The 18072-nt window shown below is 38.3% G+C and overlaps 1 pseudogene; it reads left to right on the plus strand.

The window, feature by feature from the left end:
- Positions 1–6503: 6503 nt before the first annotated feature.
- Positions 6504–15062, plus strand: LOC143678797 (zinc finger CCCH domain-containing protein 15 pseudogene; annotated as a pseudogene).
- Positions 15063–18072: the final 3010 nt, after the last annotated feature.

The following is an 18072-nucleotide window of genomic DNA, read 5'->3' on the forward strand; positions in this document are numbered from 1 at the left end:
GAAAGAGGAAGCCAAATTGAACTTATGTCTTATTGATCAGAACTTCCATGGTCTCCTTTAGTTGTAAAGGAGTATAGGGAGGTAAATTTTAGCATTCTAGCTTCTATGGTAATGGAAGGCATGAACGGTGGTGGAAATGGGTTTTGACAGTGTAACCACTACTAGTTTGGACTTTCTGACATCTAGTTCTATTCATTCTATGTTTCATCTTCATCTCCTCTCTTGGCACTGAGAGAACACAACTACCACATGTTAACTAAGGTGTTAACAGTGTTTGTCATTGCTTGAGATTTTTTTTCTTAATGGCAGATACAACACAATGACCAGATATCAGAAAATCTGCATTTTAGTCTTGAACTTTCCTTCATCTCAAGCAAATCACTTCACCTCTCTGAGTCCCAGTTTCTTGTGTATAAAGTAGATGAGTTGGGCTAGAATCTTCTGTTTTTCCCTCTTGCCTAAGATCTCAAAAGTTTATTGTTAAAACAGCTCTCACCCAGTTAATACAGGTACTCAGATAAGCTGGGCCTGGAAAACACCCCACCATGCTGTCATCATCCTCATTTTCCCCTCTCTCCTAGTCATCTCCTGGGACCTCCCAGCACTAGTCAGGGATAGCTGGCAAATGTAATGGGAGGTTAGGACCTTTGCAGTAAACTATGTTTCTCATTGCCCCTATACGACTTTTGCCTTAAATGTATGAAATAGTCCCAATTTTGTTGTTAGAACCATAATTCCTCCTTTGGGTAGTTGTGAATTCTCTAGGACCACTAGGAATAACCTGAAGATCAGGCCATTCATATTATTTACTGCATTTTACTTGCCTCTTGGCCTAGCATAGCCCAGGAAGTGGCCTTAGAGCCACAGTACTTAGTTGACATAAAGCATGTTCCATGCCTATGCCTGCAACTCTAGCACCTACATCATTTTACAAAATACTTCTACGGTTTGCTTAACTGTCTGGAATCCTGTGGTATTATTTAAGATGGAAGTGTCTGAGTATGCAAATAAATGCATCTACTGTAAGTCTTTTATATTACTTGTTACCCATTTGGGGGGTTATGGTTAATTTTCAGACATTATTCTACGACCACTGTCCTTGGTTTCTCCTTGGACTTCATTTCAGCCTAGGCGTCTTTTGTTTTGCTATAGATATTTTCCTGTAAGACAGGTGTGAAGTAGTTGGTCAAGTACATTCTGTTTAGTCTGACCTGATAGAAGACAGGACTCTCCCTTCCTCTCTTCCTCATTGGAAGAGGTGTAGGGGACTGTTGGGGATTAAATCATGTCCCCCACCAAAGGCATGTTTAAACCCGTGGGTGTGAGCCCATTTGTAAATAGGATCTTTGAAGATATTATTAGTTAAGGTGTGACCAAACTGAATGAGAGTGGCCCTTAACTGAATATGGCCAAAGTCCTTATAAGCAAAAGAAATTGAACAGAGTGAGAGAAACCACAGGGAGCAGCCAGAATCTGGAAGTTAACAGAACTCGAAGGAGAAAGGAGAAGATGCTGCCATATGCATTGCCATATGGAAGAAAAGCCAAGGGCCAAGGATTGCCAGCAACCAGCCCCAAACTGCCACAGTCCTTGGGGAGAAAACACCACCTTGCTGACACCTGTATTTTGGATGACTTCTAGCCTCAAAACTAGGAATCATTAAGTTCCTATTGTTTAAGCCAACCCATTGTATGTTTTAGCAACTGGGAAATTAAATCAGGGAGCAAGGCAGATTATTGGAGGGTTGACAGAGAGAGGCACTGCTTGGATGCTCAGTGGGAATAGGCTGACCTTGCTGGGGCTCAATGCTGGGAGGTGTGTGGTCCTGTTCAGACACCGCCTCAGGGAAAGCTTAGAGCTAAGTCAGCCCTGTGGGATTCTTGGAGTCCCCTAGACAGTTCTTCCCATCTCTCAGAATGGTTTGACTCCACTGTTTGTTTTTCATCTAGAATCTCTTATGGGGTAATGGGAGGAGTCAGAGGATGGGGTAGATCAGACTCCTCAGACTATGCATTTGAAAATTTTAGTCTCATACTGCCTTTGCTTCAGTTATGGGCGGATTTAGAAGGTGGAGAATGGAGGAAATCCTAGCAGTGATTCTTAGTAGGAGGTCCGTGGACAGAATTCAGGATATCCACAAACTTGGATGAAAAAAATACATATTTATTTTCACAACCTTTTAATTAAAGTTTAGTATTACCTTCAACTATAAAAGTGGGCAAAAACCAGAGCGGTATTATAAATAACTGTGATTTATTACATGTATTATAGAATACATATATGAAAGAGGTGGGGGGGAAACATACTTTAAAATTAGATAATCCTGCTAACTGTAGTACAAAAGAACTAAACATAAACCAGTGTGCAAAATTTATTTCAATCTAACTGTAATGCTTCTGACATCATTAGCTTGTAGGTACAAATAGGGTCACACTAATGGTAATGGCCACATTTCCCTTATATTTCCTAGCTAATGTAGTTTCTCCCACTTTTCCCCAAATCTGCTTTTAATGGGAGGAAATTCCTGAAAGTATCTTACATGGATTCTTAAACCGTTCTGTAGTTCTTCCTCTCTGGCCACACTCATTAATATCTATGGTTCCGAAACCTCTGGAGGGTGATGTTCCACTGCTGCCCCAACTCTGGGTACTTTCTTTGGGAACCTAGTTACCAATACCCATTTGGTCAAGGAAGTTCTATGTTCCCTGAAATTCTCCACCTTGCTTTGGTGAAGCAGGGAGCATATTTCCCCCTCACTCTACACCAAGGGTCCAGAAGCTAGACTTCCTTGGTTCAGTCAATTTGGGGATTAGGGCTTAGGAAGAGGGGAGTTGGGTTTGAAGGGGGAGAAAGTAGGTGAGGGAGGGAGGGGTTTCCTTGTGAAAAGTCAGTTTGGATTCTTCTAACAACTTCTTCTTTTAAGGTTCAGACCTGAGACCATGGGCTGAGCTAGAGGAAACCAGAAGGCAGATTCTATACCCTTCCATCCCCATCTGCTTTCTCCTCATTAATGCTCATTTCCTCTCTTCTTTCAATCCCAATCACTAAATCAATCCATTCAAATTGATTCTTGGCAAGCCTGCCTCTTGACCCATCAGAGTCAGTTGGATCTAAACTAGGAACTCTGATATGCTAGACATTTCTCCTTTACCTCTCCAAACTCAGTTCTACCCTTTTCTATTCTGCTTTGTGCCCAGGGATACTGAACTTTATGGACTGCATGAACAGACACCCTTGTCCTCTGGCTTCCCTTGGGTCTAGCCAACAGGAGGTACTAACAGGAGTAATAAGTTGATAAAAGAGAGCAGTCAAGGTCTTTATTTCCTCTAGCTCACTCCCTGCCAGTCGCTACAAATGGAGACATTTCTACTGAAGACTCAGTGTCTGTTAGGTGTCTCTCCCATAGATCTATAGGCATTTTTCTCTGGCTTCTGATATCCCTCCAGTGCTAGTTTAAAAGTGTTGTATACTCCAGAAAAGCCATGTCTTTAACTCTGATTCAATATTGTAAGGTGGAAACCCTTATGATTAGATTGTCTCCACAGAGATGTGACTCTCCTACTTGTGGGTGTGGCCTTTTGATTAGATGGAGATGTCGCTCTGCCTATGCAGGGTGGGTTTTGACTAGTTTACTGGAGTTCTTTAAAAGAGGAAACATTTTGGAAGAAGCTGAGAGGAGAGCAGATGCAGGTGCTTGGAGAACAGTTGCTACAGAGCTGACAGACCCCAAATGAGACCCAGATATTTGGAGATGCAGGGCTCAGTACATGTCACCATGTGCCTTCCCATGAGATCCTAAGCAAGCCAGAACCCAGAGTTGTGTCCCAGAGGAGCAAAGTACAGTCACACAGATGCCAAGTGAGGAACGCCCACAGGAAACAGAGGCTGAAAGTAACAAAGCCCAGGAGCAAGGGATCAGCAGATGCGAACCACATGTTTTCTCAGCTGACAGAGGTGTTCCAGATGACATCAGCCTTTCTTAAGTGAACGTAACCTCTTATTGGTATCTTAGTTTGGACATTTTCTCAACCTTAGACTGTAACTTACTAAATTCCCTTTTTAAAAGCCATTCCATTTCTGGCATATTGCATTCTGGCAACATTAACTAATTAATACACCTCTTTTCTCTTCCCCTTCAGTCTAGCTGTGTTAAGAGCATCACTGTTGCTGGCCTTGGAGTACTGCATCATCCCTTGTTGGTTTCACCTAATCTTGCCTGCATCTATGTCAATTGTTCCTTTATTAAACTCTCCTAATTTCCCCATTTACATGTGTTTTCTGTTTGTTGCCAAGATCCTAATGGATCTACATGCCTGCATCAGTTTGGTCCCAAATTTAAGTTTCTCACTTGTTTCTAGGGTGCACGAGGGGAACAGAACAAAATCAATATTGCCTTACCAGCTCTGTGATACAGCTCTGTTCTTAACGATGGATAATGCAATCAAGAGGAGCCACTACCAGTACATACCACTGCTCAGCTACCCTTAAGCCTGTACCTGTATTATGTGGCCCCCTTCGCAAACACTGACCTTTTGGCTGGGAAACAAAATGACAACTGTAGAAGTAGAAGGTTTTCTTTATCATTGTCTCCTACCCTGGGCAGATTTGCTGTCATGGAAAGGATAGAACAAGACCCCAGAGTTCTATGAGGACTACTGAACCCACAGAAGAAATTAGAAAGAGGGAAAAATATGAGCTATAAAATTACTAAAAAGGGGACTTTAAGTCTGTTTAGTATGGTGGGGATGACTTTAACAGAACCTAAAACTATGGACAGGAGATCCTTCCTGGTGGAATATTAGATGATTCAATACATTTTGAATATCTATATGAATGGTCATGCTGCTTGGATAACCCATATTTCTGGTAACCACATTGCTTGAATGACTTGTCCCCTGAAAATCTGATTGCACAAATGATCACTGCCATCATTATCAACATTTTCATGTTTTGATATCCTTGCTTTGGGAAAGACATTGTGATTAGTGCCCCTGCAGGAGCAGGGATATTTAGGAAAATGTGAGTGTTATCCAGATGGACTCTGTTGCCACCGATAAGTGAAAACAGCAATGTTCAAAGAAACATAAGCAGAGGGAGGAGCAGAGATTGAACATTTCCTTAAAGAGGAATCTTTGAAATGCACATGGTATGGCCAGCTGGTGGTATAATGACTATTGCAGATATTTCTTTGACTGTTTGCAAAACCATCAACCATACTATGAGGTGGCACTGCAGGCAATATACAGAGGAATATAATAATTAACTGAGGTCCACTTTTATTAAGCATTGCATTTGAACTCATCCAATTCTAACAGTACCATGAGGTAGGTATTATTGTCCCCATTTTACTGAAAAGACAAGAGAAACTCAGAGAGGTTATAGAATTGTCCGAGCTCACATAATAATGGAGGGGGCAAGAATGCAACCCGAGAGCCTTAAATGGAAGTATAAGCCCTCATTTAATAGTGATCCTAATAGCTAACATCTGTTTAAGCCTTAAGCTGAAAATATAAGGGTGCGTCTTGTTATATATAAATATGTATCCACACATATACACACATACATATGTTCATATATATACAAAGTGGTGGAGTATGATTGCCTTCCCCTTGAACCTGGACTGCTCTTAGTGACTTGCTTGGCCGATAGAATGCAGTAGAAATGACATTTTATGCCTTCTGGAGCTCGATACCTTGTAGCATCTGCCTGGTCCACTTGGGACACTCCACTGGGAGCCATAGCTTCCATGTAAGAAGGCTGACTACCCTGAGACTGCCACGCTGTGGGCACTCCAGTTAACTGTCCTGGCTGAGCCCAGCTCTCCAGCCACCCTGATCAAGTTACCAAAGATCTACACAAAACCATCCATTGGCTGAATACCACCAAGATAACATCATGTGGAGCAGAAGAACCACCCAGCCCAGCACTGCCCAAATTCTTCACACTCAAAATTGTAAAATAATAAAATTGTTGTAGTTTTCCCAAATTTGGGAAAATTACAATAGATAACTAGAACACCTATCTCAATGACTACATTTTGTATAACATTCATCTTTGTATAACATTGATCACTCTCTCATATTTTATGTTTATTTAGTTACCCTGTCTACATGTCATCTATCTATCATCTATCTTCCCCTATATTATATGATCCGTGAGAGCAGGGACTTTGTCTTATTTATTGTTGTATCTTTAGCACCTAAATCAGCATCTAACACAGTAGGTATTTTATCAATATTGTTGAATAAATCAATCTCTGCATTTCTGAACACGTATCCTAAGGGCAGCAGAGGTAGAACTAGTACAATGCACACATTTGCACACACACAAATGTAGAGAAGAAAACCTAGATAAATAATTCAAAATATTATCCTCCAGGTTCACAGAGCTGACAGAAGGCAAAGCCTGGACTTGTGCCCAAATAGTTTGATTCTCTGCCAGCGTCATAAGTACTATTCTCTTCTGTAAAGAAACAGGTCAGTGATATTTCCAAGTTTCCAAACATGGGTGAAACAGGTAAGAAGGAAGGGAGGGCATGACAACATGAAGAAAGGAGGCCACAGGAAAAGCTCATGCATATTAACTTATAATTGTCCTAAATCTTTGCTCCCAGGAACAGTGATGAGGAAAGATTGTGACTTGAGTTGTTGATGGGACTTTTTGTAAATGAGTAGGAAAGAAATAAGGTAGAGAGGAGTGAGGAAGGGGAAAATCTCTTGGAGAGAAAATCTAGATAATAGTATTTTTGCTATATTAACAGAGAAATAAAAGTTAAATCCTGACAGTTAATGAAAAAGAATCCATTAGGAGAAATGCAACACAGCAGAACTTCTGAATTAATCTGAAAGAGAAATAACCCCTGAATGAAAGAGAAAATTAAAACTAAAATTATATTAGATCTAGAAGGAGTTGAAGTGTAAATTGCTAATAGCAAAGGCTATCAGCACAGCCTAATTTCTAAACAAGGAAAATTTAGAGCTGCAAGTCCTCCTTAGAAAGGTATTTTAAAAAGAAAAAAAACTGAGGAAATTAACCAACTATTCAACCATACGGAGTTACAAAGAGGGCAGCCAAATAAAACAAAAATAAACTAGAATATGGTAAACAGTAAAGATAAAAGCAGTAGTAAAGGTAAAAATAGTAGAAAGGAAACATAAGACCAAAACTTGGTTTTCTGGGAAGACCAACAAAACAGATCACCTTCAGGCAAGTCTGAATGAGGATTAAAAAAAAGAGGATACTATGTGAGAAAGCAGACTGAATCATGGATCCTGAAGAGATTATAAAACTTAAAAGTTAATAGTAAGTGAAGAGTGAAAGTAATACATTCAAAATTCTAGAGGAAATTGATAATTTTTTATCAATTTAATTTTTAATTAAAATTTCAAAATTGTCTGAAGAAACAAAATGAAATGGGAACAGGTTCTGGGCAAAGATGGTGGCTTAACAATGTGCACACTTTAGTTTGTCCTCCAGAACAACTACTAAATAACCAGATACAGTACAGAACAGCTTCTGGGGCCACATGAGTGACTGGACACACAGTGTATCCCAGTCTGGACTGGCTGGACTGGCTGCGAGTTTCCCCAGAACTGTGAATTCCCCAAGGGACTGGCTGCCCCCCCCCCCCCACAGGCTGCTTCCCAGAGGGGAAAGGAAAGAGACTTTACCAGCAGCAGGGGCTGAGCCCAACCAAATGCCAATTGTGGTATTAATGAACAAATTCCAACTACTAAAAATAGGCCCCCAGCTCAGGTGAACCTGGTCAAAGCGGAGTTCACTCATTTTTGCCCCGGGGCCAAGGAGACAGGTCTGACGGAAAAAGGGGGAAAAAAAAAAGAGAAGGAAACAGAGGTTTTTGTGGCTGTGTTTGTACAAAGGCTTGACTGCCTTTGAATACAGTGGCAGGGCTCCTCAGACTGCAACTGCCCCAGGCATAGGCAGAAACAAACTCGTTTGAGAGCTTGTCTGGAGCTTGTGCCTACCCCAGAGGAGGGGTGAAGCCCAACGCAGGTGGAATCCCTCTCTCAAGGAATTCATATGCCAGGGCTTGGTAATTTGAAGCCATTAAAACCAGCCTACAACCTCTCCTCTACTCCACCATGCCCCCAGCCAAAGTTAAAGGTACTGCATCATCTTATGCTGGTGGGACCTGCAGTCAGACAAGCACCACATACTGGGCAGGATAAGAAAAACAGAGTCCAGAGACTTCACTGGAAAGTCTTTCAACCTGCTGGGTCTCACCCTCGGGTAAAACCGATGCAGGTGACTCTTTCCTCCTGATAGGAGGCCAGTTTGGTCTGGGAAAATCTGGCTGCAGTCTATAATACCTAAGTAGACCCTCCAAAGTGTGTGTGGGGGAAAGGCACCATTCAAGCAGGGCAAGAAACAAGAAAACAAGAACTGAAAAATTCTCCTCTGTTAAACAAAACTTAAGCTAGAGGTCCAGATAAAGCTGAGCTGAATGTCAAAGAACAGATAGACAACAAATTCATTCAGCAAGAAAACCCTAGGTAAAAGAAGTGCAAGCAATCTCCAGAATAAACTAATTAAGGTAATTAAATGCCTAGAGACACCAGCAAAAAATAACAAATCACACTAGGAAAATTGAGGATATGGCCCAGTCAAAGGAACAAACCAACAATTCAAATGACATACAGGAGCTGAAACATTTAATTCAGAATATACAAACAGACATGGAAAACCTCATCAAAAACCAAATCAATGAATTGAGGGAGGATATAAAGAAGGCAAGGAATGAACAAAAAGAAGAAATCGAAAGTCTGGAAAAACAAATCACAGAACTTATGGGAATGAAAGGTACAGTAGAAGAGATAAAAAAAAAACAACAATGGAAACCTACAATGGTAGCTTTTGAGAGACAGAACATAGGATTTCTGAACTGGAGGATGGAACATCTGAAATCTGGCAAGAAAAGGAAAATATAGGGAAAAAATGGAAAAATATGAGCAGGGACTTAGGGAACTGAAAGACAATATGAAGCACATGAATATATGTGTTGGGGTGTCCCAGAGGGAGAAGAGAAGGGAAAAGGAGGAGAAAAGCTAATGGAGGAAATTATTACTGAAAATTTCCCAACTCTTATGAAAGACTCAAAATTACAGATCCAAGAAGTGCAGCATACCCCAAAGAGAATAAATCCAAATAGACGTACTCTAAGATATTTACTAATCAGAATGTCAGAGGTCAAAGAGAAAGAGAGAATCTTGAAAGCAGCAAGAGAAAAACAATCCATCACGTACAAGGGAAGCCCAATAAGACTATGTGTAGATCTCTCAGCAGAAACCATGGAGGCGAGAAGACAGTGGAATGATATATTTAAATTATTAAAAGAGAAAAACTGCCAACCAAGAATTCTATATCCAGCAAAATTGTCCTTCAAAAATGAGGGAGAAATTAAAACATTTTCAGACAAAAAATCACTGAGAGAATTTGCAACCAAGAGACCGGCTCTGCAAGAAATACTAAAGGGAGCACTAGAGTCAGATATGAAAGGACAGAAGAGAGAGGTGTGGAGAAGAGTGTGGAAATGAAGACTATGAGTAAAGGTAAAAAGAAGGAAAACTGGATATGACATATAAAATCCTGAAGGCAAAATAGTAGAAGAAAGTATTACCCATGCTGTAATAACACTAATTGTTAATGGATTAAACTCCCCAATCAAAAGACATAGACTGGCAGAATGGATTAAAAAACAAGACCCATCTATATGCTGTCTCTACTCAAAGGACATGAGAGCAAGGACACAAATGGACATTTGCACACCATAGTTTATAGAAGCATTAGTTGCAATTGCCAAGAGATGGAAACAGCCAAAATGTTCATCAACAGACAGGTGGCTAAACAAACTGTGGTGTATACATACAATGGAATATTATGCAGCTGTAAGATAGAATAAAGTTATGAAGTATGTAACAGCATGGATGGACCTTGAGGACATTATGCTGACTGTGACTGGCCAAAAACAGAAGGACAAATACTGTATGGTCTCACTGATATGAACTGACATTAGTGAATAAACTTGGAATATTTTGTTGGTAACAGAGACCATCAGGACATAGGAATAGGGTAAGATATTGGGTAACTGGAGCTGAAGGGATACAGATTGTGCAAAAGGACTGAATATAAAAACTCAGAAATGGACAGCACAACACTATCTAACTGTGATACAATTATGTTAAAACACTGAATGAAGCTGAATGTGAGAATGATAGAGGGAGGAGGGCTGGGGGCATAAATGAAATCACAAAGAAAGATAGATGATAAAGATTGAGATGGTATAATCTAGGAATGCCTAGAATGTATAATGAAAATGACTAAATGTACAAATTTAAAAATGTTTTTGCATGAGGAAGAACAAAGGAATGTCATTACTGCAGGGTGCTGAAAATAGATGGTAATTAATATTTTAAAATTTCAACTTATGTGTGAGACTAAAGTAAAAAATGTTTACTTGGTACAAAATTTATATTTTGACTTGTGCATTTCCTAATATAACTTATGTAGATAGTTGGTTGAACAACATAAGTACATGGAACCTTGGGTAGGACATTAGATTTTATTGGTTTGTCCAGAGTGATGCCCCGATGAATCCCAGAGTGATTTGATCAGTGAGTGGAAAAGTATTTGCAAAGTCCCCTTCGGGGAATGGTGAGAACGGGGGAAAATTCAACCTCCTCAAGTTCAATTATTGATATTCTCACAAGCAGTGTGGACAACCAAAGCTATAGGATGCGCCCCTAGTCTTGGGGTTTGTTCACATGAAGCTTAACCCCACAGAGGATAGGTCAAGCCTACTTAAAAGTAGGCCTAAGAGTCACCCCCAAGAGAACCTCTTTGGTTGCTCAGATGTGGCCTCTGTCTCCAGCCAATACAACAAGCAAACTCACCACTCTACCCCTGTCTACGTGGGACATGACTCCCAGGAGTGTGGACCTTCCTGGCAACATGGGACAGAAATCCTAGAATGAGCTGAGACTCAGCATCAAGGGATTGAGAAAAACTCTAGAATGAGCTGAGACCCAGCATCAAGGGATTGAGAAAACCTTCTCAACTGAAAGGTGGAAGAGTGTAATGAGACAAAATAAAAGTGTCAATGGCTGAGAGATTCCAAACAGAATTGAGAGGTTATCTGGGACGTTATTCTTATGCATTAAGTAGATATCACCTTGTTATACTAGACGTAATGGAGAGGCTAGAGGGAACTGCCTGAAAATGTAGAGCTGTGTTCCAGTAGCCATGTTTCTTGATGAAGATTGTATAATGATATAGCTTTCACAATGTGACTGTGTGATTTTGAAAACCTTGTGTCTGATGTTCCTTTTATCTACCTTGTCAACAGACGAGTAGAATATACGGAATAAAAAATAAATAGTAGGGGGAACAAATGTTAAAATAAATTCAGTTTTAAATGCTAGTGATCAATGAAAGGGAGGGGTAAGGGGTATGGTATGTAAAAATTTTTGTTTCTTTTTCTGTTTTTGTTTTATTTTTCTGTTGTCTATTTCTTTTTCTGAATTGATGCAAATGTTCTAAGAAATGATCATGATGATGAATATGCAACTATGTGATGACATTGTGAATTACTGATTATATATGTAGAATGGAATGAGCATATATGAAGGATGTTTGCATTTCTTTCTTGTAATTTTTTTTTTAACATGGGCAGGCACCAGGAATTGAACCCAGGTCCTCTGGTGTGGCAGGCAAGCATTCTTGCCTGCTGAGCCACCGTGGCCCACCCTAATTTTTTTAATTAATAAAAAATTATTTAAAAAGAACACCCAAACTTTTTCTATACTTAAATAAACCTTTTCAATTGATAAAAAAAAAAGAAATGGGAACAGATTGATAAGAACTTAAAAGACTGGTATCATAATTAAAGATCCCTTATTATAAAAAGAACCAGAGCCTGATGGTTTTACAGTTGAGTTTCTTTCAAGGATAAAGCATTACTAAATTTATTTAAGCTGCTTTAGACCATAGGAAGGTTAGCCTACTCTTAAAATTAATATCTTACTAAGAACATAAATAAAAAACCCATAAAATTTGTGACTAGAGATCAACATTTCAAAATGTTACTTTATCACATCAAAAAATGAGGCATGGTAAAATAGAATGTATTCCAGAATGGAAGGACAGTACTACATTAATACATCAATCAATACAATTCATTACATTAGCAAATTAAAGGACAAAACTAAATGATTGATAAACACACACACAAAACCATTTGATTAATTTCAGAAGTCATTCCTGGTTAAGAAAACAAAAAACAAAACCCTCCAAGAATAAAGGAAAACTATAGTACTTAAAATTGATGAAACCATTTATCAAATACAGACAATAAACATCACATTAAATGAGGGAATTTTAAATCAAAACTAGAATAGATATGCTTCCTATCACATCCATTAATTAATATTTTTGGAGGTTTTAACTAATACAAAAAGGTAAGAAATAGAAATTATCAAGAAACATATAGGAAAACAAAGTAATTATATTTTTATCATTAATATTATTCCCTGAGAAAAACCATCAGAAAGCTAAAAGCAATCCAAATTAGAAAGATACCATAAAAAGAACATAATGATAATAATACATTAATAAGATAACTGTTTCTAATTCCATAGCAACTATCTCCTCTAGATATGGAAAAGTGGGGTTGAGAAGAGATACTGTTCCGTATAGTGACAGAAATGATAAAATCCTAAATAAAAAGAAAGTTTTAGGACCCATGTGGAAAAAAAAATCATAAAATTATCTGGGAATCATAAAATATTGTCTGAACTCATAAACAGGCATACTATACTCCCCAAGGTAATAAATCAATTTAATGTAGAAACTATCATAATCTCAATAGTCTTATTTTGGAAGTGATATAAAAACTATTTGAGAATTCTTGTAGAAAAACAAATGGCTGAGGATGTCCACAAAATGTTTTTTAATATCTGAATTTTCCTCCCCAGATGTTAAAACTTAATGAAGTCAAGGGGCCAGCCCACAATGATTTCCAGTTGCATTTAAGGCTGGCTGGTGCCATCTGTCTCTGCAGTGTCCCCCAAGAAGCAGGCTCAGTGTAGGACAAGGAAAAAAGAAGAGCAAAACAAGGAGGAGAAGATCATTGCAACAAAACTTTTGGTCTGAAGAATAAGAAAGGAGCAAAGCAACAGAAGTTTATCAAAGCTGTCCTAATCAAGTTAAGTTTGGTCAATAAAATCCACATCACGTGGCACAAAGTGAAGCTGAAAGGAAATTGAGGACGATGACAAGAAAAAATTGCAAGGCAAGAACAGAATGACCTGTTCAAATCCATAGCTGCTGCTCAAAAACATAAGTAAAGGGGCAGACCCCCAAATCTGTGGTATGTGCACAGCATATGTCCTTCAAGCAAGGACAGTATACTGAAAGGAGATAAGTGTAAATTCTCTCATGACTTGACTCGAGTGAAAATGTGAAAAGCGAGGTATTTACATTGATGTAAGAGATGAAGAACTTGAGAAAGAGGCCATGGATAATTGGGTTGAGGAAAAGCTGGAAGAAGTAGTGAACAAGAAGCATGGTGAGGCAGAAAAGAAAAAAACAAAAACTCAAATAGTGTGCAAACATTTCCTTGAAGCTATTGAAAACAGCAATTATGGCTGGTTTGGCTTATGCCCTGGAGGGGGTGATACTTGCACCTATTGTCATGCACTTCCTCTTGAATTTGCATTGAAAAAAGACAAAAAGAAAGAAGAGAAAGAAAATGAAATTTCACTAGAAGATCTCATTGAGGAGAGTACTCTGCTCTAGGACCAAATGTTACCAAAATCACTCTAGAATATTTTATTGCTTGGAAGACAAGAAAATATTGATAAACTTGAACAAGATATGGAAACAAGGAAAGCAGACTTCAAAGCCAGGAAAACACTAGTGATCAGTGGTTGTGGAGTGTTTGAATTTGTTCCTGAAATGGTTGATGATGAGCAGGAGAAAGCAGATGAAAGCCATAACCTGCAGGCATCACACGGTACTGATGTTGGTTCTGTGAAGTTAAGCATGTACATCCCAAGAGATGTACATGAGACCTGTATTTTTGTAGCTAGACTTTAAAGATTCAGCACGTATGCTTCAGGATGAAAATAAATTAAATAAAGCTTCTGGTGGTAGGACTGAAAAATAGTGAAAGAAGTAATTTAGAAGAAGAAAATGAAGGAAAAGAACAGGAAAATGGAGCCATCGACGCTGTTCCTGTTGATGAAATCTTTTTACTGGGGAAGACTTAGATGAACTAGAAAAAGAATTAAATACACTTGATTTAGGGGATGACATCAAATAAGTCAATGAAGAGATTAAGGCAGCTTACATGAATTGAAATTGACTACATTAATTTTTTCCACCTAGAATTCTTCAGCAGGATGTTTGTTTCCCATGCTGATCCTAGAAGGTTTATGCTTCTCCAAAACAGGAATATTTTCCCTACATCTTTTCTTCTGATTTTGACTACATCTCATAGTAAATTTGGAATGTTTCATGATAAATTGAAACTTAAGGGCCATTGAAGAAAATGATTGCTGTAACTGTCCACTCAAGTGGGAAGTGGAACTACTTTTCCAGTTTTGATTTTCATTGGCATGTGTTATTAACAAGAACAACATAAATTTAAATTTAAAATGCCCTTCATTTAGTGCGTTTTTTAATGAGCAATTTTATTACCAATGTATTTATATATTAAAAAAGGCTATGGAAAATATGAGCATTGTACTTCAAAAAGGAAACTTCAAATACAGTTTCAGTGTTGTGTATCTTTAGACAATTAGTCTAAAGATGGGCATTTAAAATAGCACTTCTTTAATTCGAAGGGATGTGCTACAATGCCCTGTGTTAAGTTGCCTTAAAATTTTCCCTCTTCCTTTTTGCCAATAAAGCTGTAAATAAAGACTATTTTACATTAGAAAAAATCTTAATGAAATCAAAGCAATATAATATCATCTCAGGAATAGGCTAACAAACTCATGGAACAGAATAGAGAATCTAGAAATAGATCCAGATATATGTGGAATCTTAATGCATGATAAAGGTGGTTATATGAAAATAAATTATAGATTAAATAAATCTCATATTAAAAATAAAATGTCTTTTATTTTATCCATATAACAAAGGGAGGGACTTCTTAAACCAAGCAGCAATTCCAAAAGCCATGGAGAAAAAAATGGACATATTTGACTACGTAGAAATAGAATATTTTGTATGCCAAGAAGACATTAAAAACAAAGTTATGTACAAAGCATTGATTAGAAAATAAATTCTTGCCACACATGTGACAGGTTGGTATTTTCACTATACAAATATCTTTTATAAATTAATAAGAAAATGACCCTCAAAATGAACAAGCAATATAAATGAGAAGTCCACAAAGAGAAATGAAAATGGCTGGTGATTTATAGAAAGATGTTCAACCTTATTAGGGTAATAGAAATGCAAATGAAAATAAGTTACCTTTCAACCCATTGAAATCATATAATTTCACTGTTCTTACTTTTTTTTTTTTAACTTTGTACCATAAAGATTAGAGGGTATAGTATAATGAACACATATACCCATGACATAAATTTAATATTTTACCATGTTATTTAATCTATTTTTGTTTGAAGTATTTTTGATTGTGAATATCATCCTGCTTAACCCTAAATACTTCAACATGCCCCTCTTAGGAAAATAACATTTTCCTGAATAACCACACAATGCCATTATCACATCTAATGGAATTAACTGTAATTCTTAATATCATCTAATATCCAGTGTTCTTGTTTGCTAGCTGCTGGAATGCAATATACCAGAAACGAAATGGCTTTTAAAAAGGGGAATTTACTAAGTTGCAAGTTTACAGTTCTAAGGCCAAGAAAATGTCCCAATGAAAACAAATCTATAGAAATGTCCAATTTAAGGCATCCAGGGAAAGATACCTTAGTTCAAGAAGGCCAATGAAGTTCAGGGTGTCTCTCTCAAATCAGCAGGTACATGGCAAACACAGTCAGGGTTTCTCTCTCATCTGGAAAGGCAAGTGGCAAACTTGGCGTCATCTGCTAGCTTTCTCTCCTGGCTTCCTGTTTCATGAAACTCCCCAGGAGGTGTTTTCCTTCTTCATCTCCAAAGGTTGCTGGCTGGTGGACTCTCTGCTTCTCGTGGTTATGTCATTCTTTACTCTCTCAGAATCTCTCCTTCTCTCTGAAATGTCTCCTCTTTTATAGGAATCCAGTAAACTAATCAAGACCCACCTGGAATGGGTGGAGACACATTTCCACCTAATCCAGTTTAACAACCACTCTTGATTGAGCCACATCTCTGGGGAGATTATCTAATAAAAATTTCAAACATACAGTACTGAATAGGGATTAGAAGAAATGACTGCCTTTACAAAATGGGATTAGGATTAAAACATAGCTTTTCTAGGGTACATACATCGTTTCAAACCGGTATACCCAGCCTATGTTCTAATTTTCCCAGTTGACCCTAAAATGTCTTTTATAGATGAATTGTTCAAAGTGGGATTGCGTTTTGTATTTGATTGTTATTTCTTTTGAATCTTGAATAGAACCTTACCTCCACCTTTTTTGTTTGGTTTGGTTTGGTTTGGCTTGGTACATGACAGCAACTTGTTGAAGGAAATGGGCCAATTGAACCGCAGGATGTCCCACCTTCTGTATGGTTTCCTTGTGGTTTTCCTCATGATTTCTCCTGTTATTCCTATAAAATGGCTTGATAAGACTTAGGTGAAGACTTCAGGCACACATTTTTCACAGGTGGTGCTGTGTGTTGTCTATTATACCACTTCAGAAGGCAGATAATGTCTGGCATCTGCTATTACTAATTCTAGGAGTATTCATTGGGTCAAGGTGACAGTAACCTGGTCCTACCCTGGAAAGTTGTTTCCCTAGTTGTCCCCAGTATGAAATGTTGAGGTGATACTCTGGTGACACATAAATATCCAGTTCTCCATTTATCTTTTACCTAACTCTTTATCGTCTGCAAATGATCTTAGCTTGAATCCATTTTTTTTTCATTATGGCTTGCACAGTAGTGATTTTTAAATTTGATTATTTTCAACATTTATCAGCTGGCATTCTTTTGTGAGAAGAGTTATCCCTCATCAGTTGTAGTTATTGGGTTATCCTCATTGAATTCCTACTGAAAAGGCAGGATAAATACTTAATTCTTTTTGCTTAATAAGTAATTTTCAAAGGAAGGAATAGACCTAATAACCACCTCCAATGATGACTCATAAGGCTTCTTTTTCTTTAAAATTTGGCTTTCTCTTTGTGTGTGTGTGTATATCTATTCATCTAGCTAGCTTTTTATCTATCTTTCTGTCTAATCTATCAAGAAAGATTAAAAACAGCCCCTGAATTCCAGGAACTGGACTGACTCTCCCAGCTGGTCCTCAATGTTTTCACAAACTGATCTGATGCTCACAGCAAAGCCATGTTGTCCTCTCGGCGTAAACAGTCTCACAGAACATCCACATCAGACAATGCCACTGCATAATTCACAAAAGACCAAACACTCCCCTCTCCGCTATTATGTGTGACAGTTGCTTCTTTACTGATTACAGCTTCCCTTTGTGGATAAGTTTTAATGTGTTCAGTCATAGAACTGCCTCTGCTTTCTGCCAACACTCAATCTAGAGCAAACTCTGCTTCCTTGGAGGCTCCCCAGAATCCTCCCTACACCCACCCCCAGGTCCCCATGGCTTGTCGTCTCCCTTGCTGTGAGGAGTAGGAAAAATAAATCCAACTTGTTCAGTTACAGGTGTTCCTGGTGGTCTTTTACAAAAGGAAATTGAAGATACATATGTGTTTTTATGCATTTAATGTGTTTCAGTCCATTACAGATTTTTTTCTGATGCTTAAATTGTCATGATTGGGTCAGAGGGAGACCCTTCAAACCAGCTTATGCAACCCCTCAGAGCAATACCATTAGTCTCTGAAACCATCTTTGCATGTGTTTTTGGCACATAAAGATGTCTCTGGCTCACCTGGTATATTCCCTGGCCCAGACTTGGACAAAATGTAG

Source organism: Tamandua tetradactyla, chromosome 1, assembly GCF_023851605.1.
Source record: "Tamandua tetradactyla isolate mTamTet1 chromosome 1, mTamTet1.pri, whole genome shotgun sequence".
NCBI lineage: Eukaryota > Metazoa > Chordata > Mammalia > Pilosa > Myrmecophagidae > Tamandua > Tamandua tetradactyla.